Genomic DNA, 24,955 nt, shown 5'->3' with positions numbered 1-24,955 from the left:
GAGCGATAGAGCCAGTTCAAGACCTCGCCTCACCAGGCTTTTACAATCGCCTGTTTCTGGTTCCCAAGAACTCGGGTGGATGGAGACCAGTCCTAGATGTCAGCTCTCTGAACGCCTTCGTGGAGAAAACAAAGTTCTCCATGGAGACGGCTCAGTCAGTGCTGGCTGCAGTTCGTCCAGGAGACTGGATGGTTTCTCTCGACCTACAGGACGCATATTTTTACGTCCCCATTCATCCGTCTTCGATGAGATATCTGAGGTTTGTGTTCCATGGCAAGTGCTTCCAGTTCAGGGCACTTTGCTTCAGTCTCAGCACAGCTCCCCAAGTCTTCACCAGACTTATGGCGAATGTGGCAGGCTGGTTACACCAGGAGGGGATAAGGGTCTCCTTCTATCTAGACGACTGGCTGATCCGGTCACAGTCGAAAGAGAAATGTCTGGAGGACCTAATGAAAACTTATACGATCACTCAGGACCTGGGACTCATCGTCAACTGGGGGAAGTCTCAGACCGAGCCGAATCAGACTATTCTCTATTTGGGGATAGTTCTGAATTCAGTTCTTTTTCAGGCTTCTCCCTCCCAGGAGAGGCAGACCAGGTGCCTGGACAAAGTCAAAGACTTTTTGAGGAAGCAGGAATGCTCAGCGAAGGAGTGGATGAGTCTGCTGGGAACGCTATCCTCCCTGGAGCAGTTTGTCCCTTTGGGGAGACTGCACCTAAGGCCTCTGCAACACTTCCTCGCAAAGGTTTGGAACAGGAAGATCCAGGAGGACACTTTTTCTTTTCCCATCCCGACAGAGATCAAGGATCTTTTCATGTGGTGGCTGGACCCAGCTCTGTTGAAAAAAGGGATCTCCTTGTTCAAGAAGAACCCCGACCTAGTGTTATTCTCAGACGCGTCCGAGTCAGGCTGGGGAGCAACACTAGGGAACAAAGAGGTCTCAGGTATTTGGGAAGGGAGTCAGGTCATTTGGCATATCAACAGGAAGGAGTTGATGGCCATTTTGTTAGGGCTCAAGGCCTTCAAAACCTCGGTCTTGGGAAAGACTGTGGAGATCAATTCCGACAACACCACAGCTCTCGCGTACATAAGGAAGCAAGGGGGAACTCACTCCCTCTCTCTGTTCTCAACTGGGAGAGAGCTTCTCCTCTGGGCGAACGAGAACGAGACCCAGCTGTTGACAAGGTTTGTTCAAGGGCAGAGAAACATCAGGGCAGACATGCTCAGCAGGAGGGGACAGGTCCTTCTTACAGAGTGGACTCTCAATCCGCATGTCTGTCGGAGCCTCTGGAAGTTGTGGGGCAGACCAGTAATAGACCTTTTCGCCTCCGGTCTAAACAAGAGGATCCCGAACTACTGCTCCCTAGTACCGGACGAGGAAGCTGTTGCTGTGGACGCCTTCTTGATGGATTGGACGGGGCTGGACATGTATGCCTTTCCCCCGTTCAAGATCATCAATCTGGTTGTCAGGAAGTTCGCTCTCCTCGATTCGGGACGAATGACCCTAGTGGCTCCATTCTGGCCTGCGAGGGAATGGTTCACCGAAGTGGTAGGGTTACTGATAGACTTTCCAAGAAGACTCCCGGCAAGTCCAGATCTTCTCAGACAACCCCACTTCGAGAGATTTCACCAAAACCCCCTCGCTCTCAATCTGACTGCCTTCAGACTGTCGAGAAGCTCGTTAGATCTCGAGGCTTTTCGGCACAAGCGGCGAAAGCTATTGCCAGAGCAAGGAGGATCTCTTCACAAAGAGTCTACCAGTCAAAGTGGGAGACCCTTAGAGCTTGGTGCAGGAGGCGCAAGGTTTCCTCGTCCTCTACCTCTCTGAGCCAGATTGCAGACTTTCTTTTGTACCTCAGACAGGATGCTAAGCTGGCTGTATCTACCATTAAAGGATACAGGAGCATGCTCTCAACCGTCTTTAGGCATAGAGGCTTAGAGTTATCTCAGAATAAGGACTTGCAGGATCTCATTAGGTCTTTTGAGACAACGAAGCAGGTGCACTTAAGGCCCCCTTCTTGGAACCTGGATGTGGTGCTTAAGTTTCTGTGCTCCAGGAAGTTTGAGCCTATCTCGCAAGCTTCTCTGCGAGATGTGACTAAGAAAACCCTCTTCCTTTTGTCTCTAGCGACTGCCAGGAGGATCAGCGAGGTCCAGGCAATCGAGAAGCGTGTAGGCTTCACCCTAAATGGAGCGGTTTGTTCCTTGAGGTTCGACTTTCTCGCCAAGAATGAGAACCCTTCGAAACCCTGGCCTAGGACTTTTAAAGTCCCTAACCTCACGGATCTAGTAGGTCAGGAACAGGAAAGCCTCCTCTGCCCGGTTAGGGCTCTCAAGGCGTATTTGGCTCACACTAAGAGCATGAGGGGTGCTTCCAACTCCTTATGGTGTTCAGTGAAGGATCCTCAAAAACCCCTGTCAAAGAACGCTTTGTCCTTTTTCCTGAGGGAAACTATTAGGGAAGCCCACCTCTTTTGTGAGGAAGAAAACTTCGCCCTGTTAAAAGTACGGGCTCACGAAGTAAGGGCCATTGCTGCTTCGCTGGCATACCGGAAAAATATGTCAGTTAAGCAGATCATGGACGCAACGTTCTGGAGGAGCAACTCTGTCTTCGCTTCTCATTACCTCAGAGAGGTAAGAGTGGACTATGATAAGTGTTATACCTTGGGCCCATACGTAGCTGCGGCTTCTGTATTAGGCAAAGGAGTTACTACCCCCACTCAACCTTAGTTTATGTACTTGTATATGGGTTTGTGTATTTTTATGGTTGTCTGAGGTCCTCGTCCTGTGGTACGGTTCCCTCAGTCCAGATAGATAGTTTATATCTACTTCTGCAAGGTTAGATGGTTAGCTTTAGTAAGGTTGCAGGTTTTTTTATATGGGAAGGTAGTTTTCTGAAGTCTAGTCAAGTTGTTGGTCCTACCCCTTTGACAGACTCGATTGAGTTGTTGGCAGCGTAGCGGGTCTACTCCTGGCTGAACACTCCTAAGGGAAAGCGACTCTAGAGGCAGTTACCTTTGAAGTCAGCTACCTTAGCAGGTAAGGAATCAAGGTGTTTGTTCTCCTACAACTCTTTTGTTGTTTCCCCAACTATGTTTTTTCTGTCTGTTTCTCTCCTCCAAATGTGTGAATCAGCTATATATATATAACTGCCAGGTAAGTTCTATTCATAAAAATGGAGTTTTTATGATAAAACAAAGTTTTATGAATACTTACCTGGCAGTTATATATATATTTTAAAGCCCACCCACCTCCCCTCAGGAGACAGGTCGGGCAAAGATAATCTGAGGAACAGAAAATGGGAATGATTCCAAGTACCACCCTGCAAGGGTTGTTAACCATCTAACCACACAACCACCACAAGGCGGTTGCCGCGATTTTCGATTTAATTCTGCCGCAGTCAGAGACTCAGAGACTCAGCTATATATATATAACTGCCAGGTAAGTATTCATAAAACTTTGTTTTATCATAAAAACTCCATTTTTCCTTTTTATACAATGTGGAATGGTTTCTATAAGCGTTACAATTTACTGTAACATTACTTCTGCTCACCTTCGTTCCTATAGCTTCACTTTACTTCTGCTCACCGTTATTTCTATAGCTTTGGCGTAGGATTTAGAGCAGAGGCAGACTGACTCCCTTCGGGGCTTCTGGTCATGGGAGGATTCCCTCGGGGGAACCCAGAAACTAGCTTTGGCTAGTTCATCTTTGTTCATTGACTGCAAGCATAGAGCATTGCCCAGAGGTCCCCCTCCAAGTGTTTGTCCAACTTCCCCATCTGAGGGATAGTTAACCTTCGCCAGGTGTTGGGTGACGTTCCCTTCTGAGAGAGAGAGCTACCTTTCACCAACCACTGTCCAGCAATCTCTCCGCTTACGGGGAGAATTGTCGACAGCAGCATAGAGGTTGATCGCCTTTTCCCTGAGGATTTCTCGGATGGAATTGGATTCCTACGTTCCTCGCAAGCTCTTTGGAGCTCGACGGGGAAGGAGTTAGGCGACTGCTTGCAGTGCCTGCTCTTAGCCATCCTACCCTCAGGGTACAAATCAAGTCTTGTAAGCAAATTCCCTTTGGGGTCATTGCATGTAGGTAAGCAAACTATTATTGCCGACAACACAGTTTGGTAATCGATTCTCCAATTACAGGCATTACTCTCACAATTGGGTGCACACCCATAAGGGATAGCAAGAACTACATACCATCTTACAATTGGAACTTTGTTGTAATAAATCATTAGATCTCTTCCTAATTTGATGGTTTTATTCCTTTGGGAGAGTCAGGTTATTTCTAACCCTCCTACTCTCCCGTACCATCAGAGGTAGACTGTTCTTGAGCAAACTCCTTCTCCATTCTTGGTAGATCCTCACTCATGGCTTAACTTCTCTGAACTGTTTGTCTTATTATTGAAAGCACTTAGACACTGTGAAAGTTCACTTAAGGGAGTTGCTTTCAGTAGCGGAGAAATATGAGACATTCGACGTTTCTCAGGGTTTTTCTGTAGTGGGAAGGAGGAGATCTTGTTCGCTGAACATTAGCAGTGTTCACCGATCGAGTGTCTGACGCAGCAAATCTTTCGGACCACTCACGAATCTTCGTTCTACCTCAGTCTTCCCGTTATAAAAATGAAAGAAATTGCCATATAGAGAAAAAAAATGTGTTTGTGTGACTGGTTTGTAGCTGGACTTGTACAGCATTTACAGTACAACACCTGTGAGATGAGTGATTAGATATACGTCAGTCTTGTCTTGCGGAATTAGTTGTATACGGTCGGTCGTGAGCGACCGTCCGTTTGCTTGACAGCGATCAACTACTGTATGGAATTTACTGCAATGCCTTCTTTTGTTTCGCTGTAGGGGTTTAAGGACTATGGCCATATATACCACGCAGACTGCTTAGTGTCCGAATGCCAACCACACACCAATGTTCACTACACAAAAAAAATGTAAAACGTTGGAAAACCAAAAATCTGGTTAACAGGTCAAGAGAACTTGGCACTGGGGACCATCCGTTAATTTTATACTGGGCAAGGGGACCCTGCTAGAACCTTACTTCCCAATTGTTTACCCTGCCTTGAGCTTGCTGAATAAACAGGCAGCTTGACCTTTGACTCATATCTGGGAAGATGAGGAGTATACATGAATAGCTTGAATCTCAGGTTAGATTTTATAAAGGAAACAAACAATACTAAACATAAAATGGGTGGCTGAGAAGGGGACACAATGGTGGAAGGTACTGGAATGAAATGCTGTCTTCATAAAAACAAGAAAACTATTTATTTTGTGAAAAGAAAAAATGTTTATATCATTCCTGAGAGAAAGAGAAAACACTTACAATCCTCTGTGTTACCCCGAGAGGGGATGACTAAATAGCATATCAAATACAGTATAGTAACTTCCTAAAGCTATACTACAAACATCTACATATCATAGTACATAATAAATGCCACCATGTGTACGTTGCTGTTGCCTGGGTGGTCCTACTATCTCAACAAGCAACACTACCGCTACAATAAACGTCCAGACACAAAATGTTTTCAGCAGCCAACTCCGGCTGCTAGCTACAATCATTGTGAGTCACACACACAAAAAATAAGATATAACACTAAGAACCCTCTTTCAGGATAAAGCCCTATCTGGTTTGTGATGCAAATTTTCTTATTGTTAACATCAAGACGGAGCCTTTCTGCTTAATGTAGATATTATCCAGAGAAAGTTCCAGGCTTATGGCATAAAAAAACTTCAAGCTTAAAGGAGAACCCTGCAACACTGTGGTTCATTATCTGCATGAACAGTCAGCTGGGCTTGGACATTGACAACACCTAAAAGTTTGGCTGCCGTTGAAAACTTTTCTATGCCACTTTATGTTCACTTGTTTCTGGGGACAAGTATGTAAACCACTATTCTTGGAAACTCTGTGTCAATATATGAAAAAAAAACCATTACACTATGATGGGACAACATCGGTCAGCGATAAGAATAATCTAGTTTCATTTTCTCTTATTCTTAATGACATCACAATATAGTAGGGCATTCTTGAATCACTCATCAGTGTACGGGAAGAAGTTATAACAACAAAACAGGTCTTAAGTACCTTTTCTCTTGACAACTTCATCTTGCCTATAATCCCTGCTGGGTGCAGGGCGCTGTCACTCTGTAATAAAAAGAATTCTTTTAGAGAAGGACTGGAGATCCAATAAACAATAAATACAACTTATGAAATATGATAAAATAAAAAAAAATCTAGGAATAATTTGTACTTTTCTTAACTATTTTTCCACATGGCTAGAGAGGTCTGGCTACTCTAGGGTTACCGTCTGTTAGCGAATATGCACGACCAACTCTCATGGGAATGATGACAATGGCAGGACAGGGTTCACTCAGATACAGGGACAATTGCTTGCAACCGATAGCTTACTCGACAGCATTCAACAATGATTACTGGGTAAGCAACTGCTTGGCCCCTTAGGCACTCGTTAGAGAAGGAACCTTTCTCTTGAGAGTCAAATGTTCCTTCTTCCTCTCAATTGAATCCTCCTACCCATGGGGGGTTGGGCAACAGACACAATACCTAGGCAGTGCTGGCTGCCCTACTGGGTAGCTTGCTGACCAGGTATCCCAGAGTCTGTCCCAGTTTCTGATAACTCGGAAGTAAAGACTAGTTTACTGAAAGGGTTTTTGGTACAAGTGGTCTTCCGCAGCCTTTCCCTCCTCTTGATCTAAGGCCTACTTCTCTGGGAGCGCAGAGACTACTCACCATCCTCCCATGGGATGCTTGACAATCAGGAGTGCTTTGGCCTAATTGCTTCAGATCGAAATCCAGACCATGCTGGAGAAGAACACTCTAAGAGTTCTTGGACAAGTCCGCAGGCTTCTACAGTTTCCTATATCTGGTTGAAAAGATGTCTGGAGGCTGGAGATCAGCCATAGACCTCTCAGCTCTTAATGAGTTTATCCAATAATCTCCATTCAAGATGGAGAAAAAACACAACGGTCAAACCGAGAGACTTTTTGATCGCTCTGGATCTTAAAGATGCATTCTTCCAGATCCTTATTCATGTTGGCTCAAGGAAGTACTTAAGGTTCTCCCTCAACAACAAACTGCTGTATACCAGTTCAAAGTGCTAGGCTCTGTCCTGTCCACAGCACCATAAGTTTTCTCTTGAGTGTTTGCCCCAGTGTCAACGTAGGCACACAAGAACGCCATACTCCTCCTTTTCTTCTTGGACAGTTGCATGATTCTAGGAGAATAGAAGGAAGTTCTCCCCAATTGAGACAGATTCCTCGAGTTTGCCAAGATCTGGGGATCATGAAATCTCGGAACGTCCTCGCTGCAGCCAACTCAGAATGTGGTATACTTAGGAATTAATGTGGACACAAATCTAGGCAATTTCTTACCATCCTTACTAAGAATGGTGAGAATGAAAGGAGTAACAGGACCCTTTCTAGAACGAGACGCACTGCCAGCACATCATTGGCAGAAACTCCTCGGACATCTTGCCTCCCTGTAGGCTCTTGTCTCCAACAGTCGTCTCCACACTCGAATTCTCTAGTGGCATCTGAAGATATTCTGGTCTCATCACAAAGTACCAGTATGGTCGGAGAAGAAGAGAGACCTGCAGTGGTGGGTATCAGATACCAACCTACTGATAATAATAAACGTTCTGTCTCCCCGAATTTGATGATCTTCACAGATGCATCAAAAGAAGGCTGGCAGCTCATCTGTTGCAACTTACTATCTTCGGAATATGGTCCAAAGCCGACCAACACTGCCACATAAACTTCCTTGAGATGAAAGCGACCTTTGTAGTATTTACACTCTCAACAGGTCCTTTCAGGACACACTTTAGTGTTGATGAGTAACAACACCACAGTGGTGGCTTACATAAACAAGAAAGGAGGTCCTTTTTCTAAGCCCCTCTGCTATCTTGGTGTGGAGATAATCAGATGGACGGAAGACAACTCGGTGACCTTCTCAGTTTGTTTCTTACTGGGCAAGAGAAACATCTTGGCAGACAAACTGAGCAGGAAGACTCAAATAGTTGGTGCCAAGTGCTCTTTAAATCAAAAGATAGCCAACAAAGTCCTGACTTTGTGGGGATTGCCGACAATAGATCTTTTTGTGACGTCTCTCAACTGCAAACTACCGGTGTAATTCTCCCCAATACCAGATTCCCAAGCGTTCTGGCAAGATGCTACTCAACACCGGTGGGATAACCTAGACATCTATGCGTTTATTTCCTTCTCCCTAGTAAGGAGACTCCGGAACAAGAATCATTTATGTCAAAACCTTTTGAAGACCTTAATAGCTCTGATGTGGCAGCATGCAGAAGGATTCCCAGACCTTCTACACCTTCTCACAAAAGCACCCAGGGAACTCCCTACACTTCCTGAGTTACTCAAACAACCACACGTTTAGATTTTCCACAGATGAGTAGCTTCGCTGCATCTTCACGCTTGGAGGTTATCCAGCAATTCTTCACTGGTCTAGGTTTTTCGCAACTAGTTATAAGGAGAATGGTTAGATACCTCAGGGACATTTAGTATGTCCCTGGCGTTCAAAAGAACTTCAATGTGATGCAGGTCTCACAGGCGGGTGTGTGAAACGTCTGTCTACTTTCACCGTCCACTATCTGTGAGACGTAACCCACAGGAGCCTCAATACATTCTCCAAAGGTCCTTAGGTGGATGCATAAAACAGGATCAATAACACCTCAGTTCCCTAGTAGGACAAATAGCAGTTAGTGGATGCCAGATGTTACCTGGCTGTAAGTCTAGTATGATAGGCAAAGGACTGACCTTTGACCTTTCATTCTCCCCTCTCCTGGGACTTGAGAAAACAGAGGAACTCTGCAAGTTGACCTCTTCTGACTGTAGACGAGTATCATCGTCGCTTGTGTATCCTAATAGATGCTCGTACTGTACAGTGTATTGTAATGTCCCTGTTCTCCCAGCGAGATGGGAGTCGGGTAAAGCACAAGTAATAGAGCGTAGCCAAGTGAAGTCTAACCTTGACGAGTCAGATTGCTTAGTTGTTTCACCTTCGCACAATTGCTCAAGCTGTTATCTACTATTTGGAGTGAGTGAGGTGATAGGGTGTACTCTTCCACAGTTCATACGAAGCATGCGAGTCACACCATAGGTCAGGGACCAGCCAGTTGGTCTTGGACTTCAAGCCACCTAATCGTGAGTCTCCATAGTCAAGAGCTGAAAGGTTTGGTGGGACAAATGACAAACTTGGAAATCATTTCTTTTTCCTGACCATACAAACCTGAAACTCTTTCTTTACACAGACTCACCCTCTGTCACCTATCTCCCAGGAAGTCTTGCCTGCAATTGCAAAGTGGCTTGTGTTGGCTACTGTGTGTGTGTGTGAGCGAGGTGGTGAGTCTACCTCCCGCTAACCAGCGGAGGGGAGTAACACCTCGCTACTCACCCTCTGTCACCTATCTCCCAGGAAGTCTTGCCTGCAATTGCAAAGTGGCTTGTGTTGGCTACTGTGTGTGTGTGTGAGCGAGGTGGTGAGTCTACATCCCGCTAACCAGCGGAGGGGAGTAACACCTCGCTCAAAGTTTTATGGCTGGTTTCAGCTGTCGCTGAAATGTATCTCCATATTAAAGAGCTTCAGGTTTGGGTTATTTTCATATTACTTTTGAAAATTGTCATTTTCATTTTATTATTCCACACAGCTTTATTAGAGTAATTCAAATTATAGTTCTATGAATTATATTTGTTCCTACACAAATGCGAGCCTTTGTTCTTCAATGGGAGTATGCTTTCAGCAAAGCTAAATACGGCTACTAAACCTTAATGAAGTGGGGTTAGTTAGAGGGGGGCAGGCCAGTCCCACCCACCTTATAGGCCACTGTCGATGTGTCCAGACCTCCTTCCACCACCCTCAAAAGGCTGGTTTATATTTGAAGTCATTTGTTGATAGATCGTTATGTGCTAAGGACATTGAGAAGGAGGATTTACCATTGTTTTTTTATGACTGTAGTTGTATGATAGTTTTGTGTAAATCTAGCTAGTATTTTGTTGGATAGTATTTCCTTTTTTTCTTTCTATGCCCTTGTAAAGCGCTGGAATGATGACCTTGATGTAATCCTAAGGAGACTGGTAATCCTAAGATACTGATATGCTCCATCACAGGATGAAGGATTTGCTGCCACAGTGTGAGAAGTGATAGAGCACTGCCCTTATTCTTACCCTCTACCTCTTCCCAATCCTAGAAAAGCTCTAAGAATGTAAAACCTTGTTGTGCTGTCTTCCTAGAGCTTTTGTAGTCTCTTTTCCTTTTGAGAATGTTGTCATCAGTCTGTACAACAAGGCAGAAAAGGCAAACTTAAAGTTCTTCCTTCTCTTATGATACATATTCATGAGAGAACCTTTTCACTTGTTGAGACCAAGTGAAAGACATTGTTGAGGATTTCCAGTGAGACCTTTTAATAAGGGTCACCTATGCAGGACTTCAAACTAATCCTCTCCCTGTGGGAGACTGTGTATTACCAAGAACCTCCCTTCTTGAGTAAGAGATGAAAGGTGTCCTATGTTGGGAAGGACAGTCGAAGCACTCGATTCTGGGGAGGTATGTGCGTTCTCGGTATGAGTTTTCATACCAGAAGAAGTAAGTTGTCCCACACCGGGAATAAACTGACACGCGGTACTCTAGTACGAAGCTGGGAAAACACACTGCTGTTCTAGATGAAGGGCACCAACCTTCTCTCCCTTTCCTGGACGATCTCTCTGTTTTGGAAGAGAGAGGGAACCACTGCATGCTTAGAAGATACATTGGTACTCATTGCTTCTGTAACTGTGTTCAATTTTTTAGTGAATGTAGAGCTCTCGACTGAATGCAGCTACTCCGGAGGAATTGTTATTCTGTACATCAAGATTCTATGAAGCTTCAAGCAGTACAGAGTTCAAATGTTTATAGTCTCGTTCCCTGTACTTGGTCTCGTATAAGACCGAGTGCTCTGACCTTTGATCGTGATAAAGGCCATTGCCCTATTTTTCCTCCTTCCAACAGTTCCTGAGAGATGATGAGAACACTGTCAAGGAAGTTGTCTACTTGGCAGAACGATTATTGTGATTAAACTCCCCCTAATACTAGCAGTATTAGGATGTAAGCAGACCTTCCCACAACTTTCACACAGACAGACTGCTCTCCATGCATAACAGTGGTACCACGCACAAGGATTCTATGTGCACTTTCTCTCCATACTCCGTGTCCATGCGCATAGGCTCTACTCATATGCAGGTCTCCACTTGCATGTGCTCTTGATTTACTGCCATCCATATACATGAGTGCTCCACTTGGTTCCTTTGCAAGTATTCTAAGGGTTTTTGTAAAGCATTCATTGTTGATGAAAGGCAAAGCTTCCATTTGTATCTCAGGTTAACAAAGGGCCTCCTTTCAAAGACCCTCAACAAGCAGGTGCATTTCCGGGAAGTTGACAAGAAGGTAAAACTTTTTATGGTTCATTCAGGAGTGTTTGTGCATGCACACTTAGTTATAATGGTCATAATGTTATAATGTAATGGTCACTTGGGATCCATATATCATTGCGTAGCAGAAAGGCTCCTTACTTCAAGTTTTCACCATCGCTTGACTGGCTCACTATTCAGTTGCACGAAACGTCAAGTATTCTGCTCCCCAGTCTCATTAGGCAGTGTTCAAAGACGCCTTCTAATATCCTTAGAAATTCTATATGCTTCCTCCTTTCTGCCCATTTTCCCATTTTTCTCATAACTAGGCAGTCAGTTGAAGACATTGAGGCTTGGCATAACCCTGATAGCTGCCACGCGGCCACACGCCAAGTGGCAACCACACCAGGTGGTTTCTATCTTCCTTCACCAGTGAAGCTCCTCAATCCTCACCGTGAAAGAAATCTCTCAACCCTTCTTGGTTCTGAATTTTGTGGTCTGGACCTAGAATCCTGCAGCTCATGACTTCAATTCCTTCTGCATCCCTTCCTTAGAAGAAGGGACCATTGGGGACAGGGTAACTTGTCTTCTTATCCTAGGTGAACACCGCAACTCTCCCTACAGCAATAGAAGGTATAAGAAAACGATCCTAAAACTTGGTGGAACATTCAGGTTTGTTTTTCTTGAAGGCGAGGAGACGAAAGGATCCCCCTTCACTCGAGCGCATGAGGTCAAACATGTGGGATCTCTGCCAGCTCTCAGGAAGAACCTGTCAGGGGCACAATTCTTATACGCAAGCGTTGGGTGACAATAAACTCGAGCCTCTCTTCCCAATACCTATGGGGCTAGACTCGCGGATCCCCACGGACTCTCTTTATTTACAGTATTGGACACTAGAGGAGGTAAGCCACACGATCGAGTAACTTTCCTTAACGAATAAGTTTTGAATATTAATATCTGCTCCATCTTTCTAGACAAGGGGCCTTTGGATTTCTTTGGCTAAGTGTAAACAAACCCATTTCTCATAAATGAAAAGACATTCAGACAACATATTCTCCAAACAGATTTAGTTTCTTCCTTGACCGTCTACTAATCGTTGGTAATGCCCAAGCCTAACACCTACCTCATCTTCATGTCCATGTCGTTAGGAGGTTTACATAAGTCGTAACTTTCCCTGCTGTTGAGGCCCTAAGTGCTTTGATATTTCCCTAGAGAATAAGACAGCCTTTTTAGTTATAGGGACTTCCTCCCCCTAAGGATGAGTCTCTTGTTAAAGGAAAAAGGTTTATAGAATTCCTGTAAGAATAAATCCCAAATTTAAGTAATTTTTATTTTTCCTAACTTTACAAATCTTGAGGCCTATAAGTTGCACTTGATACGTCAACAACCCTGTATGTCTTAGGTTTAAGGTGAAAATGGAATGTCTGTCTTGTCATGTGGGCAGGGCTTACTCGCCACCCTCCAACTATCAGCATCTCTTTCAGCTTTGCTGAAACCATATTACTTCTGAATTTTGTGATGCTATTTTAATGCTTCAATTTCCCATAAATTCAAGTTACTCTTAAATCCAGATTTTTAAACATGAGACTTACCTGGTAGTTATATATATAGCTTACGTCCCTGACGTCACGGCAGAAAATTCAAAACTCGCGCCAATCGCCGATTGGATAGCCAGGTGTACTACCTGCGCACCCTAGCGAGGTACCTCGGAACCATCCCCTGTTACCTCATATCTTCTCTGCCGCTGATAGCGGCAACATTGTTGGATATTCTCCTCACTTTTTTTCCTGATATTATTGCTGTCTTTTTGGTGAAGTACAATAATTTGGTTTTTGACTCTCGCTAGATTGGTTTTTCTCTTGGATGCTTTTGATTTATGTTTGGATATTGATATTTTGACTTCCTTGTTTTGATCTCTCTAACAATTTTTCAAAATGGCCACCCCCCCCCCCCTGTAACTTTTAGAATGTGTGAGTGGGTGTAAGACCCGTTTGGCTAAGGCCTCAATTGCTCCACATGCATTCTGCGTTAAATGCAGAGGTAAGGTATGCGAGTTGGATGATAGGTATGACGAATGCATTCTATTATCTGAGCATGAGTGGCTAGAATTTGATCGCTATACGCGTAAATTTGAAAGAGATAAGTTGAGGCGTAGTTCTTCTCGCTCTTCCAGAGACTTTTCCTCTTCCCATGTCACCGAACCTATTCCTTCCCCTGTAGTGGTAGTTTCTGATCCCACTACAGTTACTGCTCATGAGCCCATGCTTAAAGATATGATGTTGGGTATTCAAGCGTTGGGCGCGAAGGTTGAATCTATCGCTGCGGACAGGACGCAATTAATGTCCGACGTGAAGCAGCTAAAAGGTGACAGTGCTAGAAGTGCAGTGAACATACTTAGTGCAGTGGAGGATGCGCCTGCTTGGGCATGCCGTTCTCCTAGTCTTAGACCTCTTCCAAGCTCCCCAACCCCTGGGAGAAGGAATGTTGAACGACGTAAGGAAACGAGAGGCTTTAGCTGCTGAGCAGACGTCCCCTCGAGCGTTCATGTTGATGTTTCCCAGGACGTTCGCCCTCACCATAGGAAAGGTGAGGTTAAGGTGATTTCTTCATCCTCGGATGACACAGTTCCTAAAAGAGGCTGGCGTCAAGCGTCCAGACCTCTTAAGAGGAAATTGGATAATGTCAACCAGCGTCCTACCAGGACACTGCGAGTTCCTGGTTGTAGCCATTGGGGCAGTCCAGAGCGTTTTCCTTCCACCGAAGAGAGCTCGCCTGCCAAACGTCCTGCTAGGACGATGGATTCTGTAAAGAATCGTCCAGTTGTTGGGCAGTTGTCTGAACCGGGCATGACCTCGGTTCATGCTCCTCCTCTACCATCAGATTGGTTATCGCCCTCTGGACGCTCTGAGCGTTCTTTGAGCGGCATGGAGAGCGAACCTGTGATTGACGTGGCGTCACCTGTATCACAAGTTGACCCGAATCTTAATATGCTGCAAGAGATACAGCAAAGACTTTCGTCTTTTATGCAAAGCTACCAAGCTACAGACAGTCGTGACGTCGAGCGTCCTACGATTCAGGAGTCGAACGTCCAGCGAGACAGGAGGTTGAGCGTCCTCCAGGACGCGAAGTCGAGTGGCGAGCATCCAGGCAGGACGTCAAGTGCCAAGGAGGACGCGATGTTGAGTGTGACACTGAGTGTCGAGCTTCCTTACATGAAAGTCAAGAAAGGATTTATGACTTTCAGGATGCGAGCTTCGGACTTCAGGATGATCTTAATCAAATCAAGAGTCGAGATCAAGAACTCTTTAGCTCTAATTGCGTGGATCGCGAGTGTTTCACAGAGCGTCAAGGGGCTTTGTCAGAGGAAGAAGTTCATGATCACCTTTCCCCTGTCAAACTTATTGAGGAGTTATCAGAAGGAGAAGACTCTAAGTCATTTCGTCCTTCAGTGGACTTGCAGAAACTCTTGAAAGTCTTCAACGATGAGTTCCCAGAGTCTTTTATTCCCATTGCTCCACGTTCGGCTCCATCTGAATTCACGCTTGGGAAGATGGCGAAGAAGTCTGTTTACCAGAATGGTTCTGTCTCGATCGTCAAAAAGACCTCTTAAGATGATGGGAGACTGGATGGAGTCCAAAAAGGAACAAGGGAAAGCAGCCTTTGCGTTCCCTCCAACTAGATTAGCATCCAGATCCAGTATATGGTACGATACGGGAGAAGTTCTCGGCTTGGGAGTTCCTGCCTCTGCCCAGGGAGATTTCTTAGGTCTTGTAGACGCTCCCCGTCAATCGGCCATGAGGAAGACCAAGGTTCTCTGGTCTACTTCAGAGTTAGACCATCTGCTCAAAGGTGTCTTTAGAGCCTTCGAGTTTTTCAATTTCCTCGATTGGACTCTGGGAGCCTTGGCAAGAAGGTTGCTGCTCTTAAAGAAGGTGACTCTTCTAGTTTAATCCATATCATGTCCTGTATGGATAAGGCATTACAAGACGGATCGAATGAGTTGGCAGCGATTTTCACAGCAGACATACTTAAGAAGAGAGCCCAGATGTGTTCGTTTCTGTCTCTGGGGGTTGCTCCCTTCCAGAAATCAACCAAAAGGAATTGTTAGCAGTCCTGTTGGCCCTAAGAAGCTTTGAAGGGTCAGTTCTGAACAAAGTAGTGCAAGTAAATGCCGACAACACCACAGCATTGGCTTACATTGCCAAGCAAGGAGGAACTCACTTGATTTCCCTTTACGAGACGGCGAGGAATCTCCTCATCTGGGCGAAGGAAAAAAAGGTAATTCTGATTACAAGGTTCATCCAAGGGGAGAAGAATGTAATGGCAGACGGCCTCAGCAGGAGAGGCCAAGTCCTACCCACAGAGTGGACACTCCATCTGGAAGTTTGCAAGAGCCTGTGGCGACTTTGGGGTTGCCCTTGCATAGATCTTTTCGCGACCTCAAAGACCAAGAGGCCAGAGACGTATTGCTCCCCAGTGCCAGATCCCGAAGCAGTACACACGGACGTATTCCTGCTAGATTGGTCCAATCTAGACGTGTACATTTTTCCGCTTTTCAAGATCCTTTACAAGGTGTTACAAAAGTTTGTGTCAAGCGAAGGGACCAGAATGACCCTAGTAGCCCCCTTTTGGCCCTCAAGAGAATGGTTCACAGAGGTACTGGAATGGATGGTGGACACTCCAAGAAGCCTTCCATTAAGAGTAGATTTTCGAAGGAGGCAGCTAGAGTTATTGCAAGAGCAAGAAGAGTTTTGACCATCAGAGTCTATCAATCCAAGTGGTAGGTTTTTAGAGAAGGGTACAGAGTCAACTCTGTTTCTTCTTCCAGTACCTCTGTAACTCAGATGTCTGACTTCCTTTTATTCCTGCAAAAGAAGTGCAATTTTTCTTCATCAACTATCAAGGGATACAGGAGTATGTTGGCAACTGTATTCAGGTACAGAGATTTGGATCTTTCAAATAATAAAGACATTCAGGAACTTCTTAAATCTTTTGAGACTTTGAAGCGACGTCACCAGGATTCGCCAGCTTGGAATCTGGATATTGTCCTGAAGTTCCTGATGAGTGACAGATTTGAGCCCTTGCACTCTACATCTCTGAAGGACCTCATGATGAAAACCCTTTTCTTGGTTAGTCTGGCAACAGCCAAGAGGGTTAGTGAAATCCACGCGTTTAGTAAACACGTGAGTTTTCGGGTTAACAAAGCTATCTGCTCATTACAGTTGGGTTTTCTCGCCAAGAATGAGCACCCTTCTTAACCTTGGCCTAAGGCTTTTGAGATTCCGAATCGATCGGATGTGGTTGGCGATGTGTTAGAGAGAGTCCTATGTCCAGTAAGAGCCCTGAAGTTCTATTTGGACAGAACAAAGGAGTTGAGAGGCAAGTCGGAAGCTCTGTGGTGCTCGGTCAAGAAACCTTCCTTGCAGATGTCTAAGAATGCCTTGTCGTTCTTCATCAGACTTTTAATTAGAGAAGCTCATACACATTACAGTGAGACAGACTTTAGACTGTTAAAGGTCAAGACTCACGAAGTGAGAGCCGTAGCAACCTCAGTGGCCTTCAAACAAAATAGATCGTTGCAGAGCATTATGGACACAACCTTTTGGAGGAGCAAATCTGTGTTCGCTTCACACTATTTGAAAAGTGTCCAGACTCTTTATGAGGACTGTTACACTCTGGGACCGTTTGTAGCAGCGAGTACAGTAGAGGGAGAAGGATCCGCCACTACTTTCCCATAATCCTAATACCTTTTCTGCTCTTGGAACTTTTAATTTGTTTTTTATGGTTGTCTTGTGGAGATTGCGACAGTCTTCCGCAATCATTGACTGGTCAGGTGGTCAATTTTGTTCCTTGAGAGTGCCCGGAACTGGGCATTAGAAGCGGCTCTGTCACAGAGAGGTATGTACACTGATTTGACAGCTCCTAGAGATCTTCAGCCCCCTGAGGGGATCACTGGATTTCATAAGGAAAGCTGACATAATGGCAGAGTATCATTGAAGTCAGCTTCCTTATCAGGTACGAACCCTTAAGCTTGTTTTTTATTAACTCTTAAGGAAAATTCCAACTATATTGGCTGTCTCTGACCCCCCACTAAAGGTGTCAATCAGCTATATATATAACTACCGGGTAAGTTATATGTTTAAAAATGATATTTTCATTATAAAATAAATTTTTGAACATACTTACCTGGTAGTTATATATAATTTAATTCCCACCCTCCTCCCCTCTAGAGACTAGAGGCATGGAAGTTCTGAGGAATCATGGAATGGTTCCAGGTACCTCACTGGAGGGCATGCAGGTGGTACACCTGGCTATCCAATCGGCGATTGACGCGAGTTTTGAAATTTCTGCCGTGACGTCAGGGACGTAAGCTATATATATAACTACCGGGTAAGTATGTTCAAAAATTTATTTTATAATGAAAATATCATTTCTATCTATCACCAACTATTATTTAAATGCTAGGTGGTATAGAAGTTTTAGAATATCTGTTTAGTTAGATCCTTAGACGAGTACCTATGAGATCGGCTTCCTTGCATAAATAAAAAACTCAAGATTCTCTTCAGTCAGAGAATACCATGTCATTCACCATAACTTGAGGAGAGTCTCTCCTTCTTCTTCCCTCAAAGTTATAATGAATGACATTAGAGAAAAGGCTTCTCATCTCCTAAGTGTATAGGCATTAGAGAAATAGCTACTTCTAGTTTCTTGAAAAACATTTCCTTGAAAAAATAATGAGTGTAGGCCAATAGAGGTATAAGTCTATCTTGCATTCCCCTTAATTAAGAGAAGTTCAAGCTGTGTATATTTCATGAGGTTTGTCACACCCCCTTATTTTGGGTTGGGGACATTTTAGATTAAGAGGTAAATCATTCATAGCTTTGTACCTCTTTTTATTTTGTCAGATTTTGGAGTGGGTGAGGGGGATAGGCCAGTACGTTAGACTTCTTTAAAGAGGTTTCTTTTGGCTATTTCTCGGTTGCATGTTGGTAATAGAACTGTTGGTGAGGTAATACTCATATATAAGGCAATATATTGTGGAAAGTTCTCAGCTTGGGAGGTCTTTCCCCTTTTTAATGAAGAGTTAAGAGAGAAGTCAGGTGTCCTCTTATGTCTTTGAGGCAAGTCGTATGGTGTTTGAATCCCTGGTAAGAGTTTTATGAAATAATTTATCAATTATCTTATTGCGGGGTAGATTTATATAACCATTCCCAAATGATTGTCTCTACCCATTTTCTGGTCAGTGTGGGAAGCCAAACAATAAATGTTGGGTAAGACTATTTAAAAAAGATTAAGTAAATTATTATTTGTGTCAATAGGCATAAAGAGATGATGATAATGATTTCAATATTTATCCAACATTAGTTTGATCACACCCTCCTTCCCACACCTATTTGTGATGAAACAATGGTGACAGTTTTACACATGGTGCATATTACTAGTTATTGATGTATGGGAATCTAATCTATACTAATTCTCTACTAATCTACTTATCTTAGAGATTACCAAATCTACTTTCAAAGCTTATAGCACAGATGAATCTGGTCAAGTATTGAAATGATAGGAGTTCTTTTTAGAAATTTAGTTTTTTTTGAGTCTTTAAATTTGAATTACTAATAGTTATTTATGATTACATAAAGCAGCAGTTAAAAGTGATAATTATCTATTTATTTCTTCATTTTTGTGGAATTCTTTTCAGGAAGAAGAATTGGAGTGTAACGAGAAGATTCAGTGATTTCTTGGGACTTCATTGTTAATTGGTTGAAAAACACTTGCGCTGCGGTCGAATCATCCCGTCTGCTCCCGAAAAATCTGCTATTGGCACTACAAGAATAAAGGTCAGTGGTTAGGTTAAAGGAAATATATTTGTGTAGTGTTAACTCGCCCTACGTTTATGTAGTTGCTGGTCGCATTTGTATGATATACCTTATACCATGTTTTTGAAAATTTTCATTTATTTTCATTAATGGAGTAAGGCAGAAACATGAGAAATTTTCTTTTATTGTTATTGATTACAGTATTGTAAGTACCATTATCAATGAGAAACTACAGAAATGAAAGCAGGTTGCTACAAGCCGAAGAATCCAGTATTGGAAGTAGCCTGGTATGTAAATAAAGCAGACAGAATTTTTAAGCCTAAACCCTTTAGATAATACCAGTGAAAATCTAGAAATATTTTTTGATATTGTTAACCCTTTTACCCCCAAAGGATGTACTGGTACGTTTCACAAAAGCCATCCCTTTATCCCCATGGACGTACCAGTACCTTCTTGCAAAAAAATACTATTAAAATTTTTTCCTTTTCATATTTTTGATAAATTTTTGAAAAAATTCAGGCATTTTCCAAGAGAATGACACCAACCTGACCTCTCTATGACAAAAATTAAGGCTGTTAGAGCAATTTAAAAAATATATACTGCAAAATGTTCGGGGGAAAAAATAACCCCCTTGGGGTTAAGGGTTGGAAATTTCCAAATAGCCTGGGGGTAAATGGGTTAAAGGTAGGCCCATTTTTTTTCAGTCCAACTTTGGATCAAGAAAAAAAGAATAAACTACAGGTATACTGTATAGAATCTTATTTATATAGCATTTCCTTAAGGATGGAATCCTTCTTTTTCAGCTTGGAAGTGACAAGAGTCTGGTTCTCAAGACTTCATTGAAAAGCAAAGGGCATCGGAATGCAGCACACCCAATCCTTCGGGCTGATCCAGATTTCAGGGAATTCATAGAACTTTGTTATTGATTCTTTTAAAGGTATAATATGATTTTTATGCTGCAGTAATTTTAAATTGAAGTCCATCTTTTTGTTTTAGTTCATTTTATTAAACTCAAATTTTTTGAGTATTGGTCTTAGTATAACGTTAGTCAGAATGTACTGTCCATCTCTCTGGTTGTTACACTAGTAGCTCAGACATCATAATGCAAAAGCCATTATTTTCAAAGAACATTATCAAGATTCACTTTTGACAACCCACAAAAATAATTTGTTGCTTTCAGTATCACTTGTGTGCTTCGAATGTTATCACTTGACATTGCACAGTTTACATTTTGTTTTTACTACCCACAGTCTGAAAACCAAACTCAATGTGCATAAAAAATCCATTATTAGTATGAAGCTGTCATCTATATTCCTATATCCTAATATCAATGAACAGAAATTCTAAATGCTTCGTAATCAATGGGTTGTTACCCAATCAACGTATTATCCTTATTAGCCCTTCTCAGCAAATTTGAAACGAACAGATGGGTTACAAATAAAGGTGGAACAAAATTGCCAAATGGATTATCTCTTGAATCTTGTATGATTAAAAATTCTTAAATAATTCAGGTTTGTGGTTTAGATGACCTTTTTATATCAGTGTCTAGTTCATGTAAATTGAAACCCTGTTTTCATTTATTACTTTCAGAAGATGAGCTACCGAGGGCTACCCAGACTTCAGCCCTCAGTAGTGCAGTTGTGCTGAGGCTTTTCAAACGTGTAGGTGAGACTCTCAATAAAATGACCTTCAAAATGGATGAGTCTGACCAGGTAAGAAAATTCCAAGATAGAGGTTTATGTAATGAATTAAGCGTTGGATGTATTTCATCTGGATGGCATTCTTCGCTTCAAATATAGAACGTTATCTAACCAAACATTCATTCTTTTATCTTTCCCATTTTTATTAATACTGTACTATTGTACATATTGATAATCAGCATTGATTTTACTTTTTATGTCATCTCTTCCCTTTACTGTTTATTATTATTGAGTAATTTATCAAGTATGTTAAGTCATTAAAATTTTTTTTAGACACTTTTAGGACTCGCCTTAAGAATTTGTTTATAAAAATATCATGACATTACTGTAACCCTTTAACAGTCCTAAGCTCATGATAATCTAAGCTATATGCTTCCAATTTAGACATAATACACTCGGCTGACAAACCTCTTGAATCAAATACTGTTAAGGGTTGATGTTGTAGATTGCAGGACCCTTCAGGCCAGGCACGGGTGTGGAGTACAGTTTGATTGTAAAAGAAATTTAAATGACTGACAGCTGTGGGGTATTTTTCAATATTAATCTTACCCGATGATCATGTAGCTGTCAACTCTGTTGCCCGACAGAAATCTACGGTCGGGATACGCCAGCGATCGCTATACAGTTGGGGGTGTACACAACAGCGCCATCTGTGAGTAGGTACTCAAGTACTTCTTGTCAACAAGAACTCAATTTTTCCTCTGTCGTGCCTCCGGCAAGACCTACTAATACGCCGTCCCTAACTGGATTTGTTTTCACAACTTTTTGGTGAAGTACACTATTCCAGTTTTGAGCTTTCGCTATGCAGGGGTTTTATCTTCATTTCAAAACTTGAACTCGTTTTGGATAGATTTTATTATGGTGACGAAGAGAGTATGGACTCTCTTTCACTTTTAAATGGCCGACCCTTCCCTTAGACGGAAGTGTTGGTGTCGAAGAGAGTATAGACTCTCTTTCACTTTTTATGACCCACCCTTCCCTTAGACGGAAGTGTGTTTAGGTTTTTGGTAATTTTGCTTAACAAAGTTATAGATTTATTTTATATCTCTCCGCCATTTATAGGCCTCTTCGATTAACTTTCCATTTATTATAAACTTGTAAAAATTAATTTTTATGTTTGTTTATATGCGACCTTTCCTAATAGTAGGCGGTCCTTACTTGGAACCGAAGTTAATTAACATTGAGCCCGTCATATCGTTTTTCCTGTTAAGAATTTATGCTATTTTAATTTTAATGTTTTTGAAAGAATTTCTTTGATAGTCTCGTACTGTTTTCAAAGTTGAACTAACGTTTTGTTTAGTCTCCGCAGTTGTTGACGTTCAGAACGTTCAACTTGCGCTCTATCGTAACGATAGAGAGAGAGTATTTCACGGTTTCACGTTGCAGTAAGAGTAAACCGATTCTAGCGTTTCGTTCATTCTTTCTTAGCTTAAATGGTTTTAATTCTAATAAAGGAACTTTTTATTTGAGAAACCTTTCAGTTTTTTTCCTTTAACAAATAATATGTTTTAACGATATATATTTGGGCTCTTCTCTCAGGTTCTAAGTCAAGAGAGAGAGAGAGAGAGATAGAGACGGAGGGAGAGAGAGGAGGATAAACGTTTCGTTCAAGCGGGTAACGTTGTTCTCGTTTTTTTGCTCTTCTCCCTAGTCGCTATAGGGGAAGAAGGTAAAACGTTTCTAGAGTTTTATTCTTGTTCCCAGGCTTTATGCGGTGAGAGATTTTAAACGTAGTTTATTTGATCTAGTGTTTAGTCTCTTTTCCAGCCACTGAATTCTTTATCTTTCATTATGTTTTTCTGTTACATTGTAATACTGTTTTCGCAATTACTACCTTTTAATGAAGGATAGGATTGCGTGTTTCAGGTACAAACCACTTAAAGTTTCGAGTTCAGTGAAATAAGTGCAAACAGAAAATCAAAAGTGATAAAGTGATATGCGCAAAGTGTTACAGTGTTGCGTTCGAGGGTTTGTTTGTTCGTGCCAGTTGTTCACCTTGTCCGATACCTCTTACAAGCTCCCAAGCCCAGGGGAGAAGTAATGTCGAAGGACTTATGGGTTCCACAGGTCTTGATCGACGAACAAACGTTTCCCTCCGTGGTTTCGGGTGTATCTACACACGTTGCCGACGTGATCACCCCACCCACACAAAGACGAGAGAGCCCATTTATTCCTCGTCTGCGGAAGAGGTTTCTCGCAGAAACCATGGACCAAATCTTGCAGCTTTTAAGTGCAAGTCGGTCCCTTCCGCGCAAGTCCTACGGCCTAGGTGTAGCCACTGGGTCAGTTCGGACTCGCTGCAGTACGACATCTGCACACCTCCCAAGAGAGGCAAGGTGGTACCGCAACAGGCAGTAACTCCGTCTGTTGCCGCACAAGCTGTTTTAGACCCTCAGTCACAACGGACAGTAGCTCCGTTTGTTGTTGTCTTTCATAGACCCTAGTGGTCCATGCTGCAGACTATACAGTCTCAGCTTGCTCCTTCATGCAGGAGTATCGTGCTGGAAGGTTGACAATGCACCTGTTAACCTACAACCCGCCGAGGTTGTGCGCTCAGCAGATACTGCGGCTGCCTGCTCCCACCCTCCACCTGTGAGAGCTCCACCACCGATGCGCAGTCCACCCTGCCAGACGCATGTTCTTGCTGCACCATCTGCTAACATGCGTGAGCTACCGCATCAGCAGTGAGAAGGTTCTGTAGAGCTGCCGGGTTCCAGCACTATGCGGCATTCTCCGCAGCCCATGCAGCATGCTCTGCATACCTTACAGCATGCTCCGCATACCATGCAGCATGAGCCGCATACCTTACAGCATGCTCCGCATACCATACCGCATGCTCCTCAACCCACCGCAGCCCCTCCCACGCACCAGCACTCTGCTTTTGTTGTTGCCAGCTCCCACACTCCGACTGCGGAGAAGGTTGACGATGCACCCGTGGGCCTACACCTCCCACGGTTGTGCGCCCGGCATGGCTTCCTGCTCTCACACTCTTGTTGTGAGAGCTCCTCCACCCATGCACAGTCAACCCTGCCAGATGTATGATGACTCCCACACACAGAGCACTCCGTTACCGTGCGTGAGCTACCACAAGCTGCCGTGTTTTGACACGGTGTGTCAGCCTCCGCAACACACTGTGGTTACCGCCACTCGCCAGCAGCAAACTAGTCAGTCAGGAGTTGAGGCTTCCCCACACAACTTTGGTTGTTGCCAACTCACAGACTGTCAAACAGTTACATGACGTTGCCTTCTGGTCTGCTACTTATACACCAGTGCTGTATGTCCTCACGCTCCTGTTGTGGTTGACAGTTCAGTTTTTGACAGTTCACAGACTGTCAAGCAGTTTCATAACGTTGCCTTCTGGTCTGCTGCTTTTGCACCAGTGAAACCCTCACTGAGAGAACCTAGCTTTTCTCGGATATGGTTCCTGTAGATGAGAAAGTGCTGTTCTCCCTCCTTCTGATATTCCCTTGAGGACTCTGTCATTTGGAGAGGAGCCTTAAGCTGCTTAGCCTCCTATAGACTTTTATTTAAGCATAACATGCTTCCAGGGAGGGTAAATGGTTCCGCTTCAGTCGCTAACCCCGTCTGTTGCCACACCTGCTCCCATAGACCTTGGGCTTTGTTGCAAGACATGCAGTCCAAGCTTAGTCCTTGATAGAGGATTTTTTACGGAGAAGACCCTTCTTGCCAACGACCTTCCTACCGGTTGGTTGTACGCCCTGTTGACGCTGAGGTATCCTACTCACGTCCGCCAGTTGAGATGGTTCCTCCACCGGTGCGACCCAGTGTGGGTTGCCAGTCGCACGTTGATGTTATGCTACTCTCGGAGGTGGTTGTGGACGTTCAGTGTGTCACTGGGAAGACGTTCAACAACCAGCAGAGGTGACTTGTTGTGACGCAGTGCGGCAACCTCAGCAACCCGATAAGGGGTTGTCTCTACTACCCAGACAGTCTAGACAGTTTCGGGTTGTCGCTGTACTTCCTCGCTTCCCCATGGTTGACAGTTCACAGACTGT

At 43.5% G+C, this 24,955-nt stretch overlaps 1 long non-coding RNA gene across 1 annotated transcript in view; it reads left to right on the top strand.

Moving 5' to 3' along the window:
- Window positions 1–20,952, top strand: part of LOC137633548 (uncharacterized) — a 31,712-nt gene extending 10,760 nt beyond the window's left edge. The window contains exons 3-5 of the long non-coding RNA XR_011042266.1: window positions 19,122–19,260; window positions 20,043–20,176; window positions 20,830–20,952. This is a non-coding gene — a long non-coding RNA (uncharacterized lncRNA). The remainder of the gene's footprint in view (window positions 1–19,121; window positions 19,261–20,042; window positions 20,177–20,829) is intronic.
- Window positions 20,953–24,955: the final 4,003 nt, after the last annotated feature.

Source organism: Palaemon carinicauda, chromosome 43 (assembly GCF_036898095.1).
Source record: "Palaemon carinicauda isolate YSFRI2023 chromosome 43, ASM3689809v2, whole genome shotgun sequence".
Taxonomy (NCBI): domain Eukaryota; kingdom Metazoa; phylum Arthropoda; class Malacostraca; order Decapoda; family Palaemonidae; genus Palaemon; species Palaemon carinicauda.
The sequence above is the reverse complement of the archived record's forward strand: the minus strand, read 5'-3'. Positions and strand labels throughout refer to the sequence as shown.